The sequence below is a fragment of the Heterocephalus glaber genome, unplaced genomic scaffold (assembly GCF_053883595.1).
Source record: "Heterocephalus glaber isolate CG9 unplaced genomic scaffold, H.glaber_assembly_v1.0 deba00000122, whole genome shotgun sequence".
Lineage (NCBI taxonomy): Eukaryota > Metazoa > Chordata > Mammalia > Rodentia > Bathyergidae > Heterocephalus > Heterocephalus glaber.
The window spans coordinates 40,742,689-40,758,527 of record NW_028258138.1 but is presented as its reverse complement, the minus strand read 5'-3'; positions in this window follow the sequence as shown (position 1 = coordinate 40,758,527).

Below are 15,839 nucleotides of genomic sequence, written 5' to 3'. Positions count from 1 at the left end.
GACAAAGAGACCGTGTGGGTTACAACTTCCAAAGCTATTGTGAAACTTCCCAATCTTTTTGTAACTCACATTTTATGCTCTCGATGGAGCTTCAAGCCTTAACATTTTCCTTGCTGTTTTCAGTCTTGTGTTGGTATGATTCTTTCTATCCCCCATTCTTCCCTTTTGGAATGGGAACATTTACCCTGTGCCATTCTACCTTGAGTTTATTTAACTTGTTTGTTTGTTTGTTTATTTGTTTGTTTGTTTTACAAAGATTCACACCTAAGAGTTTGCCTTGAGTCTCAGAAAAGACATGGACTTGGACTTCTGAAAAACGCTGGAACTGGTCAGACTTTGTGCAAGGGCTTGTTGTGTTTCTGGTTATATTTAGGATAGTTGTATTATATTATGCATAATTATGGACTTACTATTGTATTTGGAGGTTAAATACATTTTAAGGAGATGGATCTTGTGAAATTGATAAAGGTGTGGGTTGTGAACATTAACTGTGATATGTCAATGTGAGTAAGAACTGTCTGGCAGAATAGTAAAGCACAGTTCTGAGTGTATCTGTGAATGACTGACAGTCCAAAAAAATTATGAAAGAAGATGAATTCTAGATGTGAGTGGCAGCAAACAGTAGGCTTGTAGCCTGGATCTTCTAGCTGTCCAACACACAGGTAGCCATTGTGTATTCTTCCACTTTTGATCCCACAGACGGCCATTGTAGACTCTTCAATCTCTGATCCTGTAAGTCTATCTAATAAATTCTTTTACATAATTATACAGATAATTTCTATTGTTTTTGCCCTGTAAAGGACCATAACTAATGCACCATGTGTGTGATTTCATTTTTCAGCTTTCACTTGTCTCCTTGGGAGAATGTCAAAAGCATCACTTTTGTCAGGGTCTATTCTATGTGGACATGACCCTAGGTGGCAGCAAACTTGACTGATAAAAGTACCAGGGCTTGAGGAAGAAGAGGTGGCTCTACTAGATTGTGCTAAATTGAAGCGTAAAGTGCTACATAAAGCCTTTGCTCTGGATCAAGTACCTAGTTCCACCCAATTTTAACCTACATCCTTTTGTTCTCAGAATCATTATTGCTTACTTGCTGCTTTTTCAAGTTTTTCTTTTCTCTTCAAGGTTGTGCCTGGATTCATTTTAACCTGACTTAATCTCTCTGAAGTATTTAAGGAGATAAGAGAAAAGATTCTAATGCCACGGATTTTTGGCTTTCCTCATCTTTTCCTTTTCCTTTGTCTTCTCCCCACTTGGGATTATGTCTGACGTACTCAAGTTTCCCAAAATCTTCCAGTCCTGAAGAGTCCTCCTTACTTTTTATATCTACATAAAATATCAAGTCCCCCTGAGCCCACTAGAGTGGGAAATCAAGCATCTCACAAAATTCCTTAGACTACTGACTCAGCTCCAAACTTTTAGAATTTGGATTCAATCCCACTGTCTTGCTTACTGCAGCTCCTGCCTTCTTTGCAGCCCAAATGAAAATAGACTCTCTTTCCACTCCTCCCAGAGTATCAACTCAACTCTATTGAATCTGCTTTTACTAAAAATGTGAAGGTCCTATAGCATAGGATCAAATAAAAAATTTTTAAAATAAATGTATAGATATAATTTTTTCCTTGCAGTGTTCTTAGTTATTACCATGATAGGGAATTTTCCATTAATCACTCATCTTCCAATATAATTTCCTGAATCTCACTCTTATCTTCTGCCCCAATACATATCTCCTCTCTGACACCCCTGCTTCTAGACTTCAACTTATTATCCCTTCCAGAAGCTATATTTAGAATCCTCAGATTCTCTTAATCATGTAACATAATTTATCTCACATTTATGTTATTCTCCCCCAAGACTGTTTTAAATCCTATTTTTATATAACCAAAGTATTATTTTTTAACCAAAGTATTATTAATAAAATTTGTTAAACAAAAAAGCCACATAACCTCAAGATTCACATTCCTATGTAACATAAGAATAATATTCATTTTGTTATATAATAGTAAGTATTTTTCCCAATGTGAACACTTTGAGTCTTTGTGTAAGGGGAACAAATCATTCTAGGATCATTTCCAAGTGAAAATACTTTCTTTCAAGCTATGTGTTCCAGCTCAGAGATGATCAAACCAATCTGAATAGTCTCTACTATAGTCTAATTACAATGGTGCCTCCCAAATCAAGTCCTGCACAGTGGACCATAGTGCAAAACAGATGTGTTAGATAACTTAAAAACCAATATCTTGATGTAAAACTTTCCTCCATTTTAGAAGTTTTGAGGTAGCTTATTCTATTAGATGTCTGCCCTATAAGCTTAAAATTAAGGTGGCATCTCCTCATGCTGAGCTGTGAATGGCAGGATAGTGGGACTGACTGGTATGAGCCATGCAATACTAACTGCCCCTAGGCAAAATCTTGACATGAGGGACAATACTGATTGAGACCCAATCTCCACCAAGAAATGATTCTGAAAAACAGTTGTGTGTGATCATAGGTAATAGTACCATTAAACCTAAGAGGAGCTCCAGATCTTCCTAGTTATATGCAGCAATAATCAAAGGGAATCTTTGCCTCAATGACAGACACTCAATTTCCTAGCAAATTTAATTCTGCAATGAGTGATCCAAGCCAAGTTCATTCTCATATTTTCACTTCCCATACAGTACTTCTTTTTTTTTTTTTTTTTTGCTTAAACTCTGTTATCGGTATATTTTAGGTATACAATACATTTACATTTATCATTGGGTGCTTGTACCTGTACATGATGGATCTTGGTTTTTATTTTTCCACCATTACCTGTGTGCCCTTCACCACAGTACTTCTTAATGCTGAGGAATCATCTTCTGTTCAGTTTTCTTCTATTGTGAAAAGCTCTAATTTATAGCATCTTGGGCACATAAAAACAAAGCAAGCAAGTATTTTAACCAGCATTGCCAAATGATCTAGTGAAATGGTGATGTTTCAGTACATATGAATGCACATGTATATTAATCCTTACATCTCATCTCTTATCTTTCCTGAGGTTATTGGTAAAGATTGTCTTTTCACTCTGTCCAATGCCTGTCACAAAGTGAGACTGTGTTCACATCAATGAAATTATCTACTGGATCGTGTTTTGTCCTTACCAACAGAATGATCATGGGGAGCCCTTTTACTTATACTAGTTTACAGATCAAGAACAAGTTATTTGTTTACCTAAATCATGTCAATAGTTCCCTCATAGAAATGTTTAATTGTGTAATATTCATTAATTTTTTCTCTTTGATTTAAACTTATATTTGAACAAGCCATCAGTATCTTCAAAGCAACAGTATTTGAAAGAAGCTGATTTTTTAAATTAAAAATTTCCCATAATATCCTTTCTAATATCAAATAAAATAATATTTACTTTTTCTTTCCATTTAAAAAAATTCACTTTTCTAAAAGCTCATGGTTGACAAAGATAGAAATCAATTCCAGTATGTTTGCCAGGCTACACTGAATACCTTTCATACATTCATTTTTCATCCACAGCTTTGATTCTTAACTGAGGTCATGCTACAAAGATAGTATAACAAGGTAATTATAACAACTGTGTAGAACAATTTATTTTGGCAGTGATGGTTACAAGACTGCTTCTTCTAAACTTCAAAGGATCAATTCTCTGGTCCAAATCTAAGTTTAAAGGCATTAATTACACTGATATAATAAGTTAGTTATTCAATCAGAGCCAAGGGAAATGAGAAAATGGAGAAGAAAAAACATTGTTTGTACTTATCTTACTGATATCAAGTCAATAATGGAACTTATAAGCAATGTAGAAACTTCCCTATATTTTCTCCTCATCTCCCACTGAGATTCTGAGGGGTGAACATTTTGTGGTTGTTTATTTTTGTCAAGACAAGTGGAAACAAACTTTGTGGCAACCTTACAAAGCAATGTTCTTTATTTGCTCTTCTGATTCACAGAACCAGCATTTAAAGAGATTTGTTTCAGAGAGTACACAAAAACCAGGGATAAAAAAGATCCAATATTAAAGTGTTAAAAAGCTAATGTGTCTGCAAACTAGTTTTTTGTTACTTATGTTTGTGAAATAGAAATTACAATTTTTCATATATGAAATACATCTGATGTGAATATATGAGCTTAACTAACCCATGTCACTTATAAACTAGAAACCATTGTTTATTATGCATTTGTGTGAAAAAAATGCCTTGGTGCTACGGGTGCTGTATGGCTTTACCCTCATCTGTAATTGCATTTAGACAAGGATATGTGGTACAGGCACCATGGTTAAGTAAAGTTCTGCTTGAATTAATATGCAGTACCTCAAGCTTTGATGGTTATAATAACCTCCTGATTGTCTTCCAGGCTCTCCACTACAATAGATCCTCAGACCACTGCCAGACTAATCTAAGTAAAACACTGCTTACTCTAAAAGACTCCCATTGAATGGCTCCCCAATGTCTAATAAATAAAACAAGAAGTCTTCATCCTGGTATTTGAGGTTCTCCGCAATACAGAACCAATCTGACTTGCTAGCCGATATGTGAGCCCTCCACTCCAGATGCATGGAGTTTCTCCTTACTTGCCACATAAACAATGCTGATTCCCTTCTCCCTAATCTTGTTTATGGTGTGATTCTCTAGATATAACCATGCTAGAGGTGCACAGAAAAACATAGCTCTTGAGTGAAACTATCTTGATCTTTCCTTTCTCAATGGCTTTTCCAATGAATATTCAAAGCAGAACAAGGTTACTCAATTTCAGCATTACTGACATTTTGGTCCAGATAATAGTTTTGCTTGCGTGGCAACATTCTTGTCTTCTACCCATGAGATATCAGTAGGAGTCACCCACCAGCAGATACCATCACAAGTGTCTTTACAGATTATCAAACAACTTGGGGGAGGGAGAAGACACAAAATTATCCTCAGATATTCCAGAGCATTACTGTTAAGTATCACTCACACTGGCATTTTTAAATAGCCAGATTATTTTAGTATAGGTATTGTCCATTACCTTAGTTTTTAATTCCCAATATAGCCCTTGGTAACTTTTCAATAAATACTTAAAATTTAAAGCTTTACTATCTAAAAGTAAGAAGAAATATAAATTAGGTCTTTTGATCTAGTCTCATATTTTCAAAAAATGCAGAAACTGAGAACAATAAAAATAAAGCTATTAGTCCAAGATGAAGGTATGCTGGTGGAATCAATCAGATGGTATTAACACTATTCTATGTCTCTTCTCACTGAATCTATACTGAATTAATCCACTTCACAGCAGCTGTGTAAATAACAGTAAGTGCTTTTATTTTTTTATTAATTTTATTGGTACATTCTAGGTATACAATATAATGACATTCATCATTGGGAATTTGCAACTTTACATAATCTCTCTTGGTTCTTATTTTTTTTCCCATTCCCCTCCCCTCCCTTCAACTACTCTATCCCTCCCTATTTACAAAGACTTTCTTTCAATTTTTTCATTTTCTCATGTTAATTCCATTCCCTTCTCTTCTTTCCCCTACCCCTCCCACTTCCCTTTCCCCTTTGCCCCTTTTCTTCCTATTTCACATTACCTATTATACCTTTTAGTCCTTATTTACACTTTCAGTTTCTCACACCAGAGGAACTATTTGGTATTTACACATGTGTGTCCTGTTTATTTCACTTAAGAGTATCACCTCAATGTGCATCCATTTAGCAATAAATGTCTCTAATTTCTCATTTTTATGGCTGAGTTGTATTCCATTTAATTTAAAAAAAAACAAAAAAAAAAACACATTTTCTTTATCCAGTCTCCAGTTGATGGGCAAGTGGGTTGCTTCCAAGTTTTAGCTATTACAAATTGTGCTGCTATGAACATGAGTGCACATATATCACTGTGGTATGATTCTTTTAATTCTTTGGGGAAGATCCCCAGCAGGGGAATAGCTGGGTCAAATGGGACTTCCAATCCTAGTTCTTTGAGGTATCTCCATACTGATTTCCACAATGGTTGCACCAGTCTATGCTCCCACCAGAAGTGGAACAGGTTTCCTCTTTCCCCACAGCCCCACCAGCATTTGTTATTGCTTGATTTCATGATAGCAGCCATTCTTTCTGGGGTGAGGTAGAATGTCAGTGTTGTTTTCATTTGCATCTCTCGAATGACCAGTGATGTTGAACATTTTTTCATGTATTTATTTGCTATTTCTACTTCTTTGTGGGAGAAATGTCTGTTCATTTCAGATGCCCATTTTCAGATTGGGTCTTTAAATTGGGGAGGTCTGACATTTTTTTTAAGTTCTTTATAGATTTGAGATAGTAGACCTTTGTCTAAGGAACAGCATGTGAAAATTTTTTCCCACATTGTAGGTTGTCTCTTCACACTGCTGGTGGTTTCTCTTGCTGTGCAGAAGCTTTTGAATAAGAAGAGATCCCACTTGTTGATTGTTTGTGCTAGTTCACAGGCAACTGAGGTTTTGTTCATAAAATCTTTTCCTATGCCAATGTCTTCAAGAGTTCTACCTAACCTCTGTTCCAGCCAGTTCAACATTTCTGTTTTAGTATTTAGATCTTTAATCCATTTTGATTTTAGCTTAGTTAATGTTGAGAGATATAGGTCTAGTTTTAATGTTTGGCAAATTGAAATCCAATTTTTCCACCACCATTTGTTAAAGAGGCTATCTTTGCTCCAGAGAGGGTGTTTGGCTCCTTTTTTGAAGATGAGGTGGCTGAGTGTATCTGGCTTTGTTTCTGCATATTTTAATCTGTTCCACTGGTCCTCAAGTCTGTTTCTTTTCCAGTACCATGCTGTTTTTATCACAGTAGCTTTGTAGTATAGATTCAAGTTGGGGATTGCAATACCCCCTGTCATGTCTCTGTTACCTAGAATTGCTTTTGCTCTTCTAGGTCTTTTCTTGTTCCAAATGAATATTTTGGATTGTTTTCTCAAGTATGTGGCTGGAATTTCAATGGTAAGTGCTTTTATTAAGGAATCTCTAATAATGTGCATGTGTTGAGTAATTTTTTTTACAAATAATGAAAATGATTATTCTGAAATATTGTGGTAGAGAAGGGGAACTTTAACAATGAAGTCAAGACACTAAGGGTTTGATAGAACTGAGGGTGAGGTGACATAGTGAAAATTAGGAGCCAAGTGGAAGTTTACCTGTGAAGGAATGGCTCCCAACCCTCTAAGTGGAGGTCTACATATGGAGGAATGAACAGCTCCCAATTCTTTTTCTCCTGCTTTGCACTGAGCACACTGAAAGCCAGATTAATACACCCCAAATATAATGCTGAAGGGTTCTCTTCCGAGGAAACATTATTTCAAAAGAAATAAAATTTTTCTGATAATGTGACATTTTAGTGAAACAGTTCAGGCCAACCACACTAAGGAGAAGCTTATAACTCAGATTACCTTGGCACAAGGCACACACACACTTTTAATTACCTTCTTACTGCCTAACTCCCAAATACAAGTGGGCAGCCAATAATCATCTGCCATTGGAAAAACTTCTCTAATGAAAGAGCAAAAGAAATTGGAAACAAAGCAGACAGCAAACTTAAACCATTTACAATATTCTCAGAGAAAAGACAATCCTTTAAGTGAAAGAAATTTTTCATAGAAAAAAATAAATTAAATTAAATTTTAGAAGAAACTCACATAAAGAAAAATAAAATGGTAGAAAAGAAATATTCAAAACTATTCATAATGTTTTTAAAATCTTAGAAAATGAAGGGAGTTCATTGTAGGAATAAAGGTAGGGAGGTTATATAAGTAAATCAAGTATCAATATTGGGAATTCAAAATATGATAAGAGTGCCAGAAAAAGAAAATAAAATATTGGAGTAAAATGAGATTCAAGAAGACAATTCAAAAATTTTCCAGTCCTGTGAAACTTCTGTTTCTAAATTGGAAGAACTCACCTTGAAACTAAACCAGTGGGTAAAATACAAGGCCAACAGCAGGTCCTTTAACTGTGGACTTTAAGAGTATGAATGCAGAGTAATGGAAAGAATACATTTTACTTATTTGACCAAGTATTCACAACACATCACATTGTACTAGTTTACCATCAGACACAAAAACAAGCTAAATGCTAGTCCTATCCTCAAAGGTGGAAATAAAAGAAAAAAACTGAATAATACAAGCAGGTGGAAATATCATTATCTATAATTATAGTCAGAGAACATCAGCTAGTACCTTTTCTTCTCATTTCGATTCCTAGCTTTACATTTTCTGCTTTAAACAAAAGCCACTTTGGGACATATCAGAATATATATTCAGCACAGTCACTGGGGAGGAAACTGAACCCTTTCTTCTGAGCCTCCTTCACTGATACATACAAATACTCACATTCATGTATACATACACACATGTACACACACACTCATGTACACATATGTACCCATACTTGTACACACATTATACTCACACACACATATTCATGTTCACAGATATGTGTACAAACTAATACACAACTCATACCCACACATAACACACACTTCTCTAAATACACTCATATGCACATAGAAACTTGTACATACATACATACACTCATACACACTTGTGCACAAATTCAATAATTCTGAAGTCCATTTATGGATTTATACAACATTCACACATACTTGCACATACACACAGACAACTCAGGTCATAGAAACAACCTGTTTTAGTAGCCAGGGAAAAAGACTTAGTTTCTTAATTTCCAGAGAATAATGTTTGGTCATGAGTTAGAACTGAGGTCTATAATTTGTACTCTTGTTTCCTATCTGTTCCTTTATTTTACTAGACCTCTAATAATTTACTTTTGAGGCTAATATTTAGATTAATCAATAGTGCCTTCTAATTGTTTTATATGCTGCCTCTTTAATGCCCTTTAACGGTTTGAACCATATCCCACCAGTGTTTTTACTGCAAGCTTTTCAGCAGCAATCAGAATCAGTTCTTCCCTGCTCCAGCACCACCAACAACAACTCTCCCTCTGCCATCCTGTACATCACCAGAAGAGTCCTCAGTGCCCTGAGTTGTGTGCAAGAGCAGATATGACTCTCAGCACCTCTGAAGCAGGACTTCTCAACTTTTCTGCAGAGTAGTTCAATGAGTGAACTGAGATCTCAGCAGACAGCAAAACTGGGTTTTGTTTTCTTTTCTAGCTGCAATCTGCAGGATGGGTGCTAGCCAGTCTTAGGGTTGACTGAAATGGAGTGAAAGGAATGTTTGGGAGCCAGCGAGACTCATGAAAGGCTTTACCTAGAGCTAACATATAGAGAAAGGGTAATGGGACCTTGCCAGCAACCCCTGCAGTGGTCCTGGCCTCCTGCAAGCCAGTACGATGTCTGAGAGATAGGAAAGTGGGAATTAGAAACACAGAGATAGAGACTTGAGAGAAACTGAGTCTTGGGCTGATCTAAGCTGCTCTGGGCAGCAAAGATAAAGATCCCAAGGGTGTCCAGTGTTTTATTTCTTACAAGCATGGGAAGGAGAGAGCTGGGCAGGCCTTGGGACACTTGCTGATAACAAGTATCAAGCAGCCAGGACTGTAAAATGAGGGCACAGGCATGTCTTTGCTGAAGAGAACAAATGGTAACTCAGAGGGGAAGAATTTAGTTGGATCAGTTGACCTTGGCTGGAAGTGGACTCAGCTGAGCCCTGTTACTTCATGGACTAGGACTTAAGTCTTGGTGTCAGCCATTAGCAAAAGACCAATACTAGCCCAACTCTGCTATCTGACATGCCCGTTTGAGTCACATAAGCTTCAGTCAGACTCCTGAAATAATACACAGCCAAATGATAGACGGGCAAGAAGCTTGTGCCGCTATAGCCTGCTAACATTGGGCAGAGGTGTCTGCTACACTAACATAAATCATATTCCTGTTTCATTATGTCTTGCTTTGCAATTCACATTTTATTATTTGAACCTCAATCTAACATTTACCAAGACAGCAGAAACAGTGGGCTTGACACTTTTACAACCTCGATTTATTTCTAGAGACAATCACTACACTACAGATAGTGCCAAATGAACACTCCGGCCTATGACTGTGCTTTTTCGTGCCTTCCACATTTGTCACTACTTTAGGTTAAGCTTTTACTCCTAGGTTGTTTTTGAAAACCACATTTGTTTCAGAGTTAGGTTAGCAGAAGAGTCTCTATGTGCAGCAAGCAGTCCTGCAGCACCTGTCACAACATTTCCTGGGCACACAGCTGCGTGTTGTGAAAAGAAACCCTCACCTGGACATGAGCAGAGCAGAGTTCCAGTACCAACTCAGCTAATCACTTACTAATGTAAGCCTCAGTTTTCCCAGATTTGTCTCCTTGTCAATAAGAAATAGAATTGTACTCACTGGCCTCTAAGATTCCCTCTCAGTTTAAAATTCAGTGATTCTATATTCTGAACATAATACCTATGTTTTGATCCCCCAGCCAGCAACCACTAGACCCAATTTTTAAAAAAGAATTGGGGCCAGGGATTTAGCTCAGTTGTTTCACCTCCTGCTGCGCAAGCACAAGGACCCGAGTTAGATCCCTGGTACAAAATAAATAAATAAAAATTTTAAAAAAAGAATAAATATTGTATTTTAAATATCTATATAACATATCCACATATATAATTTCCAAAAAATTGCAAATAATTCCAGCTGGTTAAATTTAGAATGCTTATATTAAAACCAATTCAACAACACTTTCTGGCACTATTCCCAGAACATTTTCATTTGATTGGGAATTGTTTAAATTTTAATCCATTTTAAGCCTCTCTTTCTCCCAATTGTGTTCTTCTTAGAACGCCACATTTGAAATATTGACTGCAATAGCCCTGACTCCCTTATTAAATCATGTATCTCAGCAATGTTACTGCTACTCATTTGGATTGTTTCTTGGCCCACATATAGACTGCGTGATGGAGAGGGGAGAATGTATTTATATGATTATGGCTGTATTTCTGTTGATTCCTTTTCCTTCCAAAAGTGCCTGCCAGAACCTCACTTCTCTCCAATATCAGCATCAGTATTATCTACTAGTATGGTCTTACTGCTCGGAGCACGCCCTTTTCCTTCTAAAACATTTGATATAATAGCAAAATTTCCTGAGCAGTTCTTCTAGCACAAACTAGAAAAAAAGAAAAGCTCATATAGCACAAATTCCCTGAATCAAACAAGCTAATTTTCCATAAGTTCATAATCACACTCTTTATTTTTCACAAAAGTTCATCTTCATAATTCCCAAGTTTTATTTATCCTTTGCCTCAGTCTTCACTCACCTTAGGAAGAGAAAAAAACCCAACTAGTGCTGGGAGAAGTATTTCTAGCCCAGCAGAAATAGCAAGGATCAAGCCTCATCTCCTACCAGAGCCCTTCTGAACCTTTACAATGGTTCAGAAAAATCAATGTTCTGTAGACAACAACCAACTGCAGACAACAATCAACTGCACATTTTCTTAATGTCTCTTTCCTCCTACTCTTTTACTGACCCACACACTGCTGGTGACCCTGAGATTTATACTCTTTATAAGTGTTACAGTACAGCTCTAGTTGGATCTGAAATGTTTCCCACAGGCCTGTGTGTTAAAGTCTCCAGCTGGCTTAGTCCCCAGCTTGGTTCTATTCTGTCTTGGTGAAAATGTTAAAAGGTGGCACCTAGTGGGAAGTCTTCCAGTCACTGAGGAAAGGCCTTGAAGGGGTTGGTGGGACCCTGCCTTTTTCTCTCTCATTTCATTCCTAGCCATGAGTTCAATGATTTGTTCCACCACAGTTTTTCCTACTGTGATGTTCTGCCTCATCCCAGACATTAAGTACCAGGGACAATGAATCTTGGACTAAAACCTCTGAAACTGTGAGCCAAAAAAGAAAATAATTCTTTTTATTAACTGATTTCTATCAAGAATTTTGTTATACTAATGGAAAGCTGACAAACACAGATAATTTAAGAGATAATCACCACATGTATGTACCAGGCAACAAATTACCCATCTCCAATAAATTATATCACTTAATCATAACACAATTTTACAAGACAGATATTACACTGTTTGTTTTAAAATAAGGAAAACTGAGGCACAGGGATATTAAATAATTTATTTATGTCTACAGACAATAGGAGCTAGGCCTGGATATATACATGTCTGTCTTATTTTTAGCATCTGTTTCTTTCCTTAAGTATATGACCCACAAGGATGTGAAATAACTACAAGAAACTGTTTTTGTACACTGTACATCCTTAGTATTCTTACACATATACCATAGGGATGCACATTATTTTCCTTTGTACAGAGAGCTTAAATAAAGCACTATGTCAATCTGCTACTTCTCTATTTGTTGTTGTTGGATGTGGTTCTATAATCTTAGAAAATTAAATACTTTTCTTTTCTAGAAAAAAAAAGATTTTTAACAACCCCAACTTGGTATTAACCAATCCAGAATAAGATGTGATAGGAAAATGCATAAATTGTTTTTAGCTTGAAAAACCACATGAGATTATTTTTTACTTCAGTAAAATGGCAATAGTGCAGTTATACAAACTTGGATGAAGGGCTACTTCCAAAGGGGAGACACTGGGCTCTCAGCAGTGGGAATAAGACAGATCTTCGGTGAAGCCAGGGACAGAGTAGGTCTCAGACCCAGCATTCATTCAGACCCTAATCATCTTCACAACAAATGGCTTAGAATTCTTAAGGAGCGTAGCTCATCACTGATGTCTTCCTGATAACGTGTGACTCTGCATAGTTCCTTCGCAAGAGTATAATTTGAATGCTTCATGGCAGTTAATGAACTTAGGGGTAATAGGTAGGGTGGCTGGACTATAGTCTGATTTATGTTGACTCATTCCAGATGGGGCCTTTTTCTGATTTTACCTCATAAATCTACTGTTGTAGAACTTGGCTTTGCTCCTGTGACTCAGCCAGAGAGCAGAATGCCATTTGGTACTAGAGTCAGGCATATGTGTATGTCATACAGCCAAATTTGGGGTGATTCTTACATGTGCTCTTCTCTCAAAACCACTGGGGTTGAAGATCCAGGAGGCTGAAATAAAAGTGACCTCTATAATTCTTTAAGGTGCTATTTTTATTTTTTTTTCCATTAAGTTTATTGGTACATTTTAGATGTAAAATACAATTACATTCATCATTGGGATCTTGTACCTTGACATGAGTATCTTGGTTCTTATTTTTTTCCCCATTCCCCTGCCCTCCCTTCACCCCCTCCACCCTTCCCTATTTGCAAAGACTTTGTTTCTATTTTTTTCCTTTTCTCATATTTTTTCTTTTCCATTTTTTCCTTTCCCCTACCCCTCCCACTTCCCCTGACTTTTTCTTCCTATTACACAATATCAATTATACATTTTTAAAATTACACTATCAAGATCTAGGAGACATTACCACAGATTTTAAGGTGCTATTTTTAGAATATTGTATAATTTATTCACAGTATACCTACAACAGAATTAAGGACTGTTAAAACAGCCTATGTGACAGCCTCTATGTCTGGCATATCTGATGAAATGGAAAACGTTTCTAGAATTACTGCTGTCTCAGGCTGAGCACTGGGCAGGCTCCACAGATGAGGGTGGTCTCTGTGTGTGGGTCAGGCCACCTCCTCCAAGCCCAGCACATGTCACCCTGCAAGGCCAGTGCCCCTGCAGCAGCACGTCCATGTTGACCTGATGCTGGTGGGGAGCAGGCTTGTCCCAGCTGCAGCCATGCCCTTGACGTTTCATTGTCCTCTTCAGATACCACAGAATTTTCAGTGTCCATTTTTATTCCTTTAGAGCATTTAAGGGCTTGACTGTGAATAGTACAAATACTATTGTAGACTAAAATAATGATCCATGTACAGATATTTGATATACTCTATAAGTAAATTTTCTAATTTCACTAAGTACATTTGTAGGCTCAAGTTCTGCTGTGGCGAAAAAAATTCTGACACCACTGAGCCAAAGATGCCTTTTTGTCAGTTTGTTGTTGTTGTTGTTCACAGAATGGAAAGAAAGGTGCTTCCTGGTGTCTCCTGAATGTGCACACAATAGTAGGATGACAAATATGGATGTTGCTGAAAGGTAAGTAAAGAGGAAAGATGGTGGGTAGATCATAAGAAGGGGAAGAAAAATGAATGGCAAGAAAAAAGTTTGGGCCTTAATATACTTTAGCTATTTAAAATGTATGCCTTTTTGGTGTGTTTTGTTCATCAATACTACAAGATAAGAAGGAAACATTATAATTCAAGTCATTAAGAAGTCCATTTATTAAAAGTTCTGTGTTTAATCAAACATAAAAATGAGCATATCTAAAAACTGACTTCAAGCCATTTCTAAGAACATCCAGGGTCAGACTTGCCTCCAGGCCGCAGTGTGGGGCAGAGACCATGGTGTGAGGACCCGCCCCATGCAATCCAAGATGGTATCGCCCTGGGAAGGTTGTGGTGTGTCATGGCATATTGAGTACAAATTGGATGAATGTAAATATCTCCTTGTAAATCATTTATTTCACTCTGTTTCATCCAGGTCAGCAATCAAATTGTGGTATGCTGGGTAACTGGAAAAAAATGATAATAAAAAGTAAGTTTAAATAGAAAAAAAGTCTACAGCAGTGCTGCCCTGTAGAAATACAATGTTAGAAACAAGGGCAGGCCACATATGTAATAGCAAATATTCTGATACCCACTAGTTAAAACAAAGTAAAATGAATAATATATTTAATCTTGACTAACATAGTTTCAGTATGTAATTAATGTTAAAAAATTTAAGGCATAACTTTCTTCTTTTTTCACAATAAACCTTTGTATTTCGTGTATATTTTATACTTACATCATCCTTCAATTCAGACCAGCCACACTTCAAGTTCTCATTAGCCACATGTGGCCAGTGACTACCACATTAGAACACACAGTAGAGAGAAATAGCTACTGAAACTGATATCCTAATTTTCTAGACCTTTCTTTCATGTTTACCACCTTCAGTTTCACAAAATAGCTACCAAAGTACCAAACATAATATTGATATCAAAAACAAAACAGGAAAGAAGCACCATCTGTATTTTACCTCAGAATACTCTACTTACATACATGAACTGTATCCCATAATGACTAATTAAAAGGGAAGTTGGGAAAGTGAGAAACGAGACTTCTGATTTCCACTGGATATATAAGAAGGAGATTCAGAATAGAAATATACCAAGGATGATGGCCATAGGCATTTATATAAAATAAAATGAATAATATTTTTTTAATAAATTATTTTATTGGTACATTGTAGGTATACAACACAATTACATTTCTCATTGGGAATTGTATCTTTACATAATGTATCTTGGTTCTTATTTTTTCCCCATTCCTAGCCCTCCCTTCATGCCCTCCACCTTTCCCTATTTACAAAGACTTTATTTCCATTTTTTCCATTTCTCATCATTTTCCTTTCCCTTCTTTCCTTTCCCCTGGCCCTCCCACTACCCCTACCACTTTGGACCTTTTCTTCCTACTTTACATTATCAATTATTCGTTCTAATCATTGGTACATTTTAGGTATACAATATAATGACATTCATCATTGGAAATTTGCACATTTACATAGTCTTTCTTGGTTCTTATTTTTCACCCTTGCCCAGTCCTCCCTTCAACCCCTCCAGTCCTCCCTATTTACAAAGATTTTGTACCTATTTTTCCATGATCTCATATTAATCCCATTCCCTTCTATCCTTTCCCCTAGCCCTCCCTCTTCCTTCCCCTTTGCCCCTTTTTTTCCTATTTCACATTACCTATTATACATTTCAGTCCTTACTTACACTTTCAGTTTCCCACACCAGAGAAACTATTTGGAATTTATTCATGTGTGTCCTACTTATTTCACTTAAGAGTATCGCCTCACTGTGCATCCAC